Source organism: Anser anser, assembly GCF_964211835.1.
Source record: "Anser anser genome assembly, chromosome: 1".
NCBI classification, from domain to species: Eukaryota; Metazoa; Chordata; class Aves; order Anseriformes; family Anatidae; genus Anser; species Anser anser.
In genome coordinates, this window is record NC_139720.1 from 144,265,543 (window position 1) to 144,275,303 (window position 9,761).

A 9,761-nucleotide genomic window follows, 5' to 3' on the forward strand; every position below is an offset into this window, starting at 1 on the left:
TACTTGTATATATTTACACAGGTAGCCCTTTAGAGGCACAGTCCTATTTGTTCCAGCTCGCACGAGAGCGTAAAATCACGTCTGGGGCTGGCAGCTGCAGGACAGCACTGTAGGCATGAGCTCCTTCGCCACATGCAGTGTAGTTTGCTTAAGTTCCAGGGTAATTAATCAAACTCTAAAAGGGATGCAACAAGTCCTGGCCTCGGATGCGGGCGAGGAAGGAAGGATTTAAGGCGAGGAGGCGGTGGCGAGGCCCCCAGGAGCCCAGGTAGGGCGAGGGGAGCGCTCTTTCTGGGGCGAGGAGGATGGCTCAGGGCAGCGGAGGCACATGGCCAGCGAGCCCACCAGGATTTTCAGTTGCAGTTTGCGATAATTGAGCGGGTGCAGCCTTCAATGGGAGGCTTGAGAAAGGCGAAAAGAAAGGGAGCGAGCGACCCCGTGGTATCAATGACACAGCAGTAGGGAGCTTTGCTTTTTTCTTTTTTTTTTTCCTCCTTTATTTTTTTTTTTTTCCTTCTCCTTTGCCCGACAGAGGCTTTGGCGAGACAAAAAGCGGAGGGGTTAAGGCCTGAGCGAGGGGAGGCTAGCCTCCCTCCCGGCCTCCCCGCCGCCAAACGAGCAGCGGCACCGGGGCGCTCCGGGACCCCTCGGGGCCGGGGCCGCTCGCGGGCGCCCCACGCGTGGGCAGCCCCGACGGGGCGGCCGCCGCTCCCTTCCCCGGCCCCAGCCCCGACCCCAACCCCGACCCCAAACCCCGTCCTCGTCCCCTGAGGACCCTGGGGAGGCCCCGGTGGGTCCGGGGCCGTGCCGGGGTGCGGCGGGCGGGCGGCTCGGTGGCGGCGGCGGCTGCTGCGGGTCCCACAAGTTGTGTTCCTCGTGGCGCCCATTGAGCAAAAAACCGCACGATCCTTTCTCCCCGATTTAAATTTCGCGGATGAATTACCATACAGCGGTTGCTTAGCAACTAAATTCAAGCCGGGCTAAGAATATGCAAGCTTTTTGTATTCTCATTAATAAAAATGCCACTCTGACACAGCAACCTGACTTTGGATCACTGCAACTTCTGTAAAAGCCATAGGAGAATACAAACCGGCTCCCCCGTTTAATTACAGATCAGAGTGGCTTGAAATGTGATGTTTTGTTAATCTATCTCCCTAAAAGCGATGTAAAAAATAACGGCTTTTCAAGAGCGGTGGAAAACTACTTTTTTTTTTAATGGAGCTGTCTCCTGGCGCTGCTGATAGCTGGAAAGCGAAACCTTTCGGAGTCCCGCAGCCGAGCATCATCTCTCCCCCCACCTTCCGTTTTCGGTTTGCTGAAATCAAAAAAACATCAAGACTTTCGGAGCCACGGGGGAAAAAATGCATATATGTATTAAGCTGCAGCCCACCAGCGCGTTAGGGAGGCGAGCATCGGTGCAAAAAGAAAGAAAAAGGGGGGGAAAAACTTCAAGGTGCAGCAGGAGGGCTCAGCCCCACGCTGCGGGGTGCAGCTCATGCAAGGAGCGAGTGGGTGCTTGGGCTGGGGAGGGCGGCAGAGGGGCCTCCGGGGGCACCTTGTTGAATGTTTGTCTCCCAAATTTCTTTCCACTTCTGCTAGCGTGTCGTCTGTGTTGCTCCTTAGATCGGCGGAGATAAGATCTTGGCGTTCGATGCAGCCAGATCTTGTGGAATGACCTCATCCTAGGAGGACTGTGTGTGTATATATAGGAGTATTTAAACATAGACTCTACACCTACATGCGTATCTATATATAAAGCTGTGTGTGCATGTGTGTGGATAACATAGATCCCTGTGTGTGTATATACGCCTGCAGCAGCGCAGAAACTTTCCTGCCAAGCCTCAAGTCCCCAGGCAGGGGGGACGGAGGCCGCACCGCGGAGACGGAAGGTGGCCGCTCTGAAGGGCACCACCAAGAACAGGCCGGGGCGTTTCGGCACGGCGGTGAGCGCAGGGTGCTGGTATTAAGAGTTGGAGCTGCTGTTTTTTGTGTGCTATTGTGTGCCTTCAGCTCCCTCGTGGCGAAGGCTGGCTTCGGGATGGGCTTGCTTAGTTTCTTCTTGGCTGTGTTCTTTTATTTTATGGTGCTTTTTCAGCAGCAAAAGGCTAAATCCAAACTTTCTCCCCTCCCCTCCCCTCCCCATGCCCATCCCCACCTTTATTTTATATTTTTTTTTACCCCTTGAAAGTGCTAAAACATAACCTGAATTGTAAAAACCCAAACCACATTAAAAGTTGCTTAGGTGCAGGCATGTGTTTTTCTAACGGGGTTTGTCCACAGGAGGGGAAGGGGAACTCGGAGGGCTGTCCGAGCTGTGCAGGTCACCGAGGAATCAGGGGGTCTCCCCTCCCTCTCCCCTCCCAACCCCCTTCTCTCTCGCTCTCTTTTGAGGTTTTCTTTTCTCCCCTGAAAGGGGAGGATGGCTTGAAGGGGGGTGGTCAAGGGGGGTAGAGGTTTTCAAACGTGAGTTTGTGATGGAGGGAGCTTGCTCTCTCAGCAGGGTTTAGCCTCTACTCAGTTTAAAACGTAGAACAGCAGACAAAAAAAAAGAACCCCATATAACAAACACTCAGGGAAGAAAGGCAAAGTGAGAACCTGCGAAGACTCGAGTCCCCCTGAACCTCAGGCTCATCCAGAGCTCTAGCAGAGTGTTTTGCTTCTCTTCCCAACGGTTATAGGATGACTATCACGAGGCTACAGCACAAATAATCATGCTCCCTTCCATTTTGCATCTCTCTCTCCCTAACAGAGTTGAGATTAAAAGCCAAAATCCGAACGCAGCCCTTGCAGAGCAGCAGGATTGTGCCAGTACATATGTTTCCCACTCACGTGTTGAAAACTGTACCTTCAAACATAGGCTTGTTTCTGATAGCTTGCATTTCTTCAGCTGCAAGGGAAAAAAAAAAAAAAAAAAAGCTAAACATAACTTTCCTGAATTGTTCCTATTGCGTACATCAGTGGGGTGAAAAGATAGTGCTACATCAGCTCGATACCTTCAAGGCAGAGGAAACAGAGGAAGGTTAGCAAGACACGCTCACTGGCACGACGGGCGTACCCGGGCGGAGATCTTTATTTTACACTTGGGATGGCTTGAACCGATTTGACACCGGCACTGAACGCCACAACGTAATCGGTTTGGGAACAAACTTCCCTTCAGGGCAGTGCAAGGTGGATCTCAGTTCCTCGATGCCAGACGTTTGGGCTCTCCACGTGTCCCCTCGTTGCCTTCCTTGAAAGGTGTGTGGTGTGGAGGAGGATTTCTACCTATGGGGATGGTGCTTTCAGATCCAGCTGCTCTGCCATGCCCTCCAAAGTCCAGACGCGGGATGCCAGCAGAATTGGTCTTTCCTCAGAGGGAGCCTAAGATGAGATGGGGGGAAATGGATTAGAAAGGCGAAAACAGCTGGGGATTGCTGCCCTCCTCGGGAGTAGGCCTGCTCTAAAACCCAAAGTCAAGGCACCGCAATAGGCGTGTGAAATGACAAAGACAGACGCTATTTCTTCCCCAGGTCCATGCTGAGTGTAGAAAGCCAAAGGATTGTTGACTGTCTTGCGTTAGGGGCCATCCTTTCAAATTGAAATGAATTGATTTAAAAAAGCAGGGGCTGGCTAATGGGGAACCGCATGGCTGCTATATTTATGTGCAGAAAACCGAAATTTAAACAACTTGAGGCAGTGTGGGATGTAGAAACGTTTTATATATAGTAACCTTTTTGTTATTAGTTTTGGAAATGCTTGGTGATGCTTCCCTGCCAGTGCTCCATCGAGCTGACTGTAGAGCATTGAGCGCGCGCGCTACAGCCGAGCAGGGGCTGTTTGCTCAACAACTCCAGGCTCCATTTCCAACTGGAGCACTGCTGCTGTACACTCGGGGCTACTCGTATAAAGCCAGGTAGAGCACTTCGCCCAGCACAAGGCTGAAATACCAAAAGCAAGTGCCTGGTGGTAGGAGGCTTCAGATTGGGGTTTCTTTTGGCTGTTTTTCTCTGTTTCCTTGGGGTTTTCCCCCTCTGTGTGGCTGCAGGTGAAAGCCAGGTGATGGGGACACCAGAGGTTGAGTTTGGGTCCACTTCTCCACCTCCCCGCCAAGCTCAAGGCATCCTGAATATTTACCAAGTACAAAAGAAATGAGAACTGCTGGGCATTGATCATTATTATGTCCCTGCCCCGACAGAAAATGGGCCCAGGAAAGCAGAGCTGAAACTAATCTTTCTAAGAGGGGGGGAAAAAATGGCTCGGTGAAGAATTGTGCTGGAGTAACATACATTTCTTTCATCTTCTAGATCTCTCATTCAAAACAGGGGCCCATCTGCCCGAGTGGGACATTTCTCAAAGAAATATAATAGATATTTGCTCCAGAGACCACGCTAAAGCCACAGACCAAATGTAAGGTGCAAGGCTCTCCATTTGTTTCTCCCTCCCTCTCTCTCTCACACACACACCCACACACATGCAAACATGCATTTCCTTCTCTTCCTAAAATAATAAATTATCCACTCCCCAGTTCTGCTGCCTTCTCTATTTTATGCAGATCCATACCCAAATGTGTACAAAAATTCTTAACTCAGTTTGCCGAAATCGCCTAGATTGTCGGGGAAATTAAACTAAACAAGGAGCTGTGTGAAATGTTGAACTTTAAATACCATCCGCTACCTCGAGAAGAAGAAAATGAGTCAATAAACGCTCAGGTTTACTGCTACGTTTAGATGACCGAAATTAAAGGAATAATTTTGTTAGTTTTTTTTTTTTTTTTTTTTTTTTTTAAACGTGGTGAGAGTTTCCTCGTGCTCTAGCAGTGCGCATTTGCAAATAATGCTCTTTTGGGCTAAAGGACGGCGTTAGTGTCTCCCGTAGGTGTTACCGATGGATATGGATGTGCCTAATCTTACGAATGGTAGGTGGATTTCTGTGGCTCCCAGGCGAGGTGACAGCACCATCCTCAGCGGCCCAGAAGAGGCAGCTTTTACCTGAAGAGCTAGGCTTGGGCTTGACGCCCTTGATGTTGCGGTGGGGTTTGGTTTGGGGTTTTCAATTGCCCTGCCAAGGCGATGTTAACGCCGCGTACAGCAGGGCCGAGGCCGGAGCCGAGCGAGCCCCGTCATTAACAATGGCAGGAACAAAGGAAGGGGACCAGTCAGTCACCTTGACGGGAGATGCCCGCTTTGTTCCTCGGCCTCCAGCTGCATCCCGACGCCCCTACAGGGAAGCATCTCCTGGGAAGGAACGATCCCCTCCGGCAGCTGTCCCAAACCCCCTGGCAAACAAACCCAGGCACCCTCCGCGGAGATGCCCACGCACCCCTCTCCGCACGGAGGCTGCCAAAAGGCTTCGCTCCCGCACTCCTGCTCGCATTTCTCTGCTCTCTGCCCCCCTGCCAGCTCCCACGGCTTCAGCCCCCGGGGCTCGCCGCGGCCGCCCCACGCGGGGGGCTCCGCGCAGCTCCCACGCGAGGACGGGAGCCTTGCGGGACGGGGCGAGCCCCGGAGGCTGCCTCCCGGCCGCCGAAACCACTGTGACAGTGGGGTCTCCGCCCCTGGAGCCCCCTGCTTGTGGTCGGGGCAGGGGGATGGAGAGGGGGCTGCCCTGACCCCATCCTGCAACGCAGAGAGGGGACCCCCCGACCCCTCTCGGGGCTTTTTTCCCCCTTGGGGTCCGAGCCCGGGGGACCTCCTGGCTCTCCAGGAAGAGGTGAAGGAGACTTGGCGACCTAGCCCGAGGTGGATGGAGGCCCGAGGAGACACGCAGAGGTGCTGGATGCTCGCCACGCTGCCCCAGGGGGCTGGAGGTAGCGGAGGTGGCCGGAGCCTAAAGCCCTTGCTCCAACGGTTACTAGCTTTCTTGTCTGAGCATCAGAGAGGGGGTAAGGGGGAAAAAAGACCAGCAGGACGACTGGAGGTCTCAAGACACCGTAAACAGCCCTCGGAGATCCTTTTCCCTGGGATACACGCGTTGGGGGAGCTTTTCTCGGGGTGCCCTCCAAAAAGGCCGCCGAGCTCCCCTTTTGGCCCTGGGGCGCACGCACCTGCAGCCTCGGGACCCCTCGGGGCTGTGCCAGGAGTAAAAAAAAAGCACGGGGCGAGGTGAAGGGAGGGGGGTCCGGATCCTGCCCCCCTCCCGCTGGGAGCCGCGGCGGCGGGGCAGGGGCCGGCCCCGGCAGCCCTTTATGCGCAGCGGTCAGCAGCCGGGTTGCGGCTTTGCAGCTGCATGCAAATAAATTCCCCGGCGATAATCTAATGCGGGTGCGCTGCCCCGACGACAAAGTGCCTGCACAAACGCAAAAGGGTGGTTTTTTTTTTTTTTTTTTTTTTTTTTCGGGCCGCCAACGTCCCCGCAGCCGAAGGAAAGAAATAAAAACAGGGAGGGAGAAAGTTGCTTAAGACGCGTGCTTCATCAAAAGCAGCCTGCTTTTGTGCTTCCTGCACCCCTGGGAGAAGACCAAGAGCCGCTCCAGCTGGACGAAACGATTCCACGCGTGACGAGCAGGGGAGAGGTGCCCTGCCCACCCGGCCGCCCGCTGCCACCTCGTCTGTCCCCTTTCCCCGGGAGAAATGCATCCCTTCCCCACATTTCCATTGAATTACAGCTGCGGGGGCTGGCGGTGCACACTGTTTTCCCTTGCAGGTAAAAGTTGTTTTGCTTCTTTGGTCTGCTGCTCTCCAGGAAAGGTCCGTCTGCACGTAGAAGGGGAGGGCTGGCTGGTGCTTTGCTTGCCCGTGTTATGCAAAAGCTGAGCAGAGTCAACGGGGTGGGGAAAAAAAAAATAAAAAAGAAGAAGAAGAAGAGGGCGAATCCCTGAGAAAGAGTCGGAGTGGGAGATGAAAAAAAAATCAAACCGAAAAAAAAAAAAAAGAATCCCAACAACCTAATTCCGGAGGGAATGGAGAGGGATGGGAGGAGTGTAGTTTCTCAGTTTGTGGACTCCCATAAAAGAAAGAAAAAAACAATCGTATTGACGGCTAGGGCTGGGAGGGGGGCAGATTTTGCTTTAGGGAGTGCGAGCTGGCCTCGGTGACCCCTCGTGTACCCCCTGGACGGGCTGGGCCCCCCGGTGCCGCCGGCCCCTCTCCATCCCTCCTCCTTCCCCCGTCCCAAAGTTTGGTAGCGAGCTTGGAGGGGGGGGAAGCGTTATTCCTAGGGAAAAACCCGTTCCCTGGCAGCGGAGGGGAAGCCCCCCCCCACTTGCCGGTTCCCCCGGGGTTCAGGAAACCGGTGCGTGCCCCCCTACCCTCGGGGGGGGCTTTCCCAAACTTTGCCCAACTCTGCCACCAGCCGGCCCGGCTCGCTCCCTGCCCGGCTGGGCCAGCCCAGCCGCCGCTGTTCCCTGTGGGATTTTTTTTTTCCCTCCCTCCTCTCCCCCCCCCTTGACTCTCCTGCCCACCGCTGCCTCCTTTTCTCCGCGGACAAAGCAAAAGCCCCGGGCCGAAGCGGCCAAGCAAACAGAGCACGACAAGCCCCCACCTCTGCTGCCCTCTGCACAATGCGAGCTCTTGGGGGGGTGGGGGGTGGTGGTGGGGGGAATCTCCTCCGGGAGGTGCCCCTCGCTCCACAGCCTCTGCTCTGAGCGGATTTCGGCACCCGGAGCCTGGCACCAAAGCTGTCCCCGCACCTTCCCGCAAGCCCTATGCGGGCACCGGGCATGGGCTGCGCCGGTCTCAGAGACCCCCGGGGGTAGGGGGGAACCCAGGAGCATCCCCCCTTCTACGAGCAGCTTCCTCTCCCCTCTCTGGGAAACTGTGTTTAAAACAGCAGCTGAAACACAATTAATTGTAACTGATTAACATGGATTAGTTTGGCCTCCGAAGCACTTTAAGTCAATTCAGCAGCCATAATAATAATTAATCCATTAATAAGTACTATTGGTGCTCCGCCGCTAACGCCAGGAAAAGTTTCCCTGCGAAGTACAGGTGGCAGGGAGTGTTAAAATGAAAACATTCGCATGCAACTTTTTAACCAGAAGGGAAAGCACTTTGGTTATATTTGGAGACATGTGTCTCACACATTTCCCCCCCCCCCCCTTTTTTTTTTTTTTGTAAACTATGTAAGAATAAACATTACAGCTCTGGGCTTTTAATTTCTCCAGATGGAATCATAAAGTACCTAGTAGGGCTTTTTTTTTTTTTTTTTTTTATGCTATACAATTGAGGACACATGTCTGCTTTTCCCAGTGAGGACCGAGAAAGCAACTTAATTTGAAGGCACAACTACTGAACCGCATTGGGAGCGACACACTCGAACAAGTTCACTTTAAAAGGCAGGAAACCGCCGAGAGCGCAGCACCCGAAGTTTTTCACCATCCCACTCGATCTGCGGGGGAAGAGCTCCCGGCTGACCTTCCCCTGCAATTTTGGCATTCCGGACGGATACAGGAGTGCACAGGGCCACCGGGGGGAGGCTGCCCGGCCTCATCCCGCACTCTCGGTCCCGGGGGGATGCTCCGGGGGGGATGCTCCTGGGGGCTCCTCCCTCCTGCGCTCGGCTCCGCGCCCCCAGGAAAATAAGAATAACGATGCTAACAAATGATAATAATAAAGTCCGAGGTGTCCTGCCTTCCAGCGCACTGTCAGGTTTGCGATGGGGATGACCAAAGAGCCCCCTTATCGCCCTGCAGGGAGCCCCCCCCCCCCACCCCCAGCCCCGCGGTTCTGACTTACATGGGCTCAGAGCAAGGGGCTCCCAGCGAGAGGGTGCGGGTGAAGGGTGGCTCCTTTACTTCCCCTACAGCTCAGGTCCTGCCTGCGAGCCTCCAGCCCCGCGTCATCTGGGCACTGCAGACACCCGGCGTTAAATATGCATAAGGAGCAGTTCCTTTTCTTAAAGGAGAACTTACCCCGGCGGAAAGTTCACAGCCAAGCGCCAAGCTCGGGGGGGGGGGGCGGGGGGGGGGCGGGAGGGCTTTGCTCTGCTTTTCCCCCTCGGCGGCCCTAACCCCATCCTAAGGCAGCGGGGACCGGGACACTCGGGACACCGCTGGCACAAGAGCGGCGGCCCCAAGTCGGACTCCGGCCACCGGCTGCCTCGCAGCCTGCGGGGCTTTCACCGAGCGGCACCCGCCGGACGGGGCCGGGCAAGGCAGGGGGGACAAGGCGGGGGACAGGGGGACAAGGGGGGGACAGGGAGATAAGGGGGGGGCGGGCGCCGATCCCCCGCGGCTGCGGCGCGCAACGCCCCGGAGCTTCCCCGCGGCGGTGGCTGAATTCTTGGAAACTTGATTTTTTTTTTTATTTATTTTTTTGTCACTGCCGCGTCCCGAAACTCCCCAATAAATAGTAAAATAAATCAATAGAATAAAATAAAAAGCGGGGGCACGCGCGGAACCGACGAAGCCAGCGAACCCCAAAGCCCAGGCTCGCCGCGCAGGTCGCCCGAGCGGCTTTTCGGAAAGGCGAAGTGATGCTGGGGAGGGACGGGGACCCGCACACGGCTCTGCCCGAGCTCCCCCCTCCCGGGACCGGCCCGCGGGCCCCCCCCGTCCCACCCGGTGCGGGAACTTCCCCGGGAGCAGCACCGGCACCGGGGGGTCCCGGTCCCCGCCTTGCCCTGGCGACCCGAGGAGGAGGCGGCATCGCGCCGCCGGGTGTCCCCGTTTCGGACAATAAGGCGGTTATTTTTTGATAGTTTTCCCCTATATTTTTTAAAAACACGTGGTTGTAAAGTCTGTAGCGCCATCTAACGGGGGGCGGAGGCCGCTCCGAGCTGTGCCGCGCCGCCCCGGGCAGGGAGCAGCGGGGGCAGCCCGGCACGGCTTGGCTCGGGTTGGCACG

General features: G+C 55.5%; 1 long non-coding RNA gene across 3 annotated transcripts; it reads right to left on the bottom strand.

Moving 5' to 3' along the window:
• Positions 1-1,193: 1,193 nt before the first annotated feature.
• LOC310890242 lies at positions 1,194-8,873 on the bottom strand. Of its 3 annotated transcripts, XR_014577126.1 has the most exons (4): positions 8,652-8,804; positions 2,994-3,360; positions 2,846-2,887; positions 1,194-1,315 (listed from the first exon to the last, which is right to left on the bottom strand). It is a non-coding gene; the product is annotated as an uncharacterized lncRNA (long non-coding RNA). The 3 variants fall into 3 exon arrangements; XR_014577127.1 differs by having other exon boundaries at positions 1,194-2,887; XR_014577125.1 differs by having other exon boundaries at positions 1,194-3,360; positions 8,652-8,873.
• Positions 8,874-9,761: the final 888 nt, after the last annotated feature.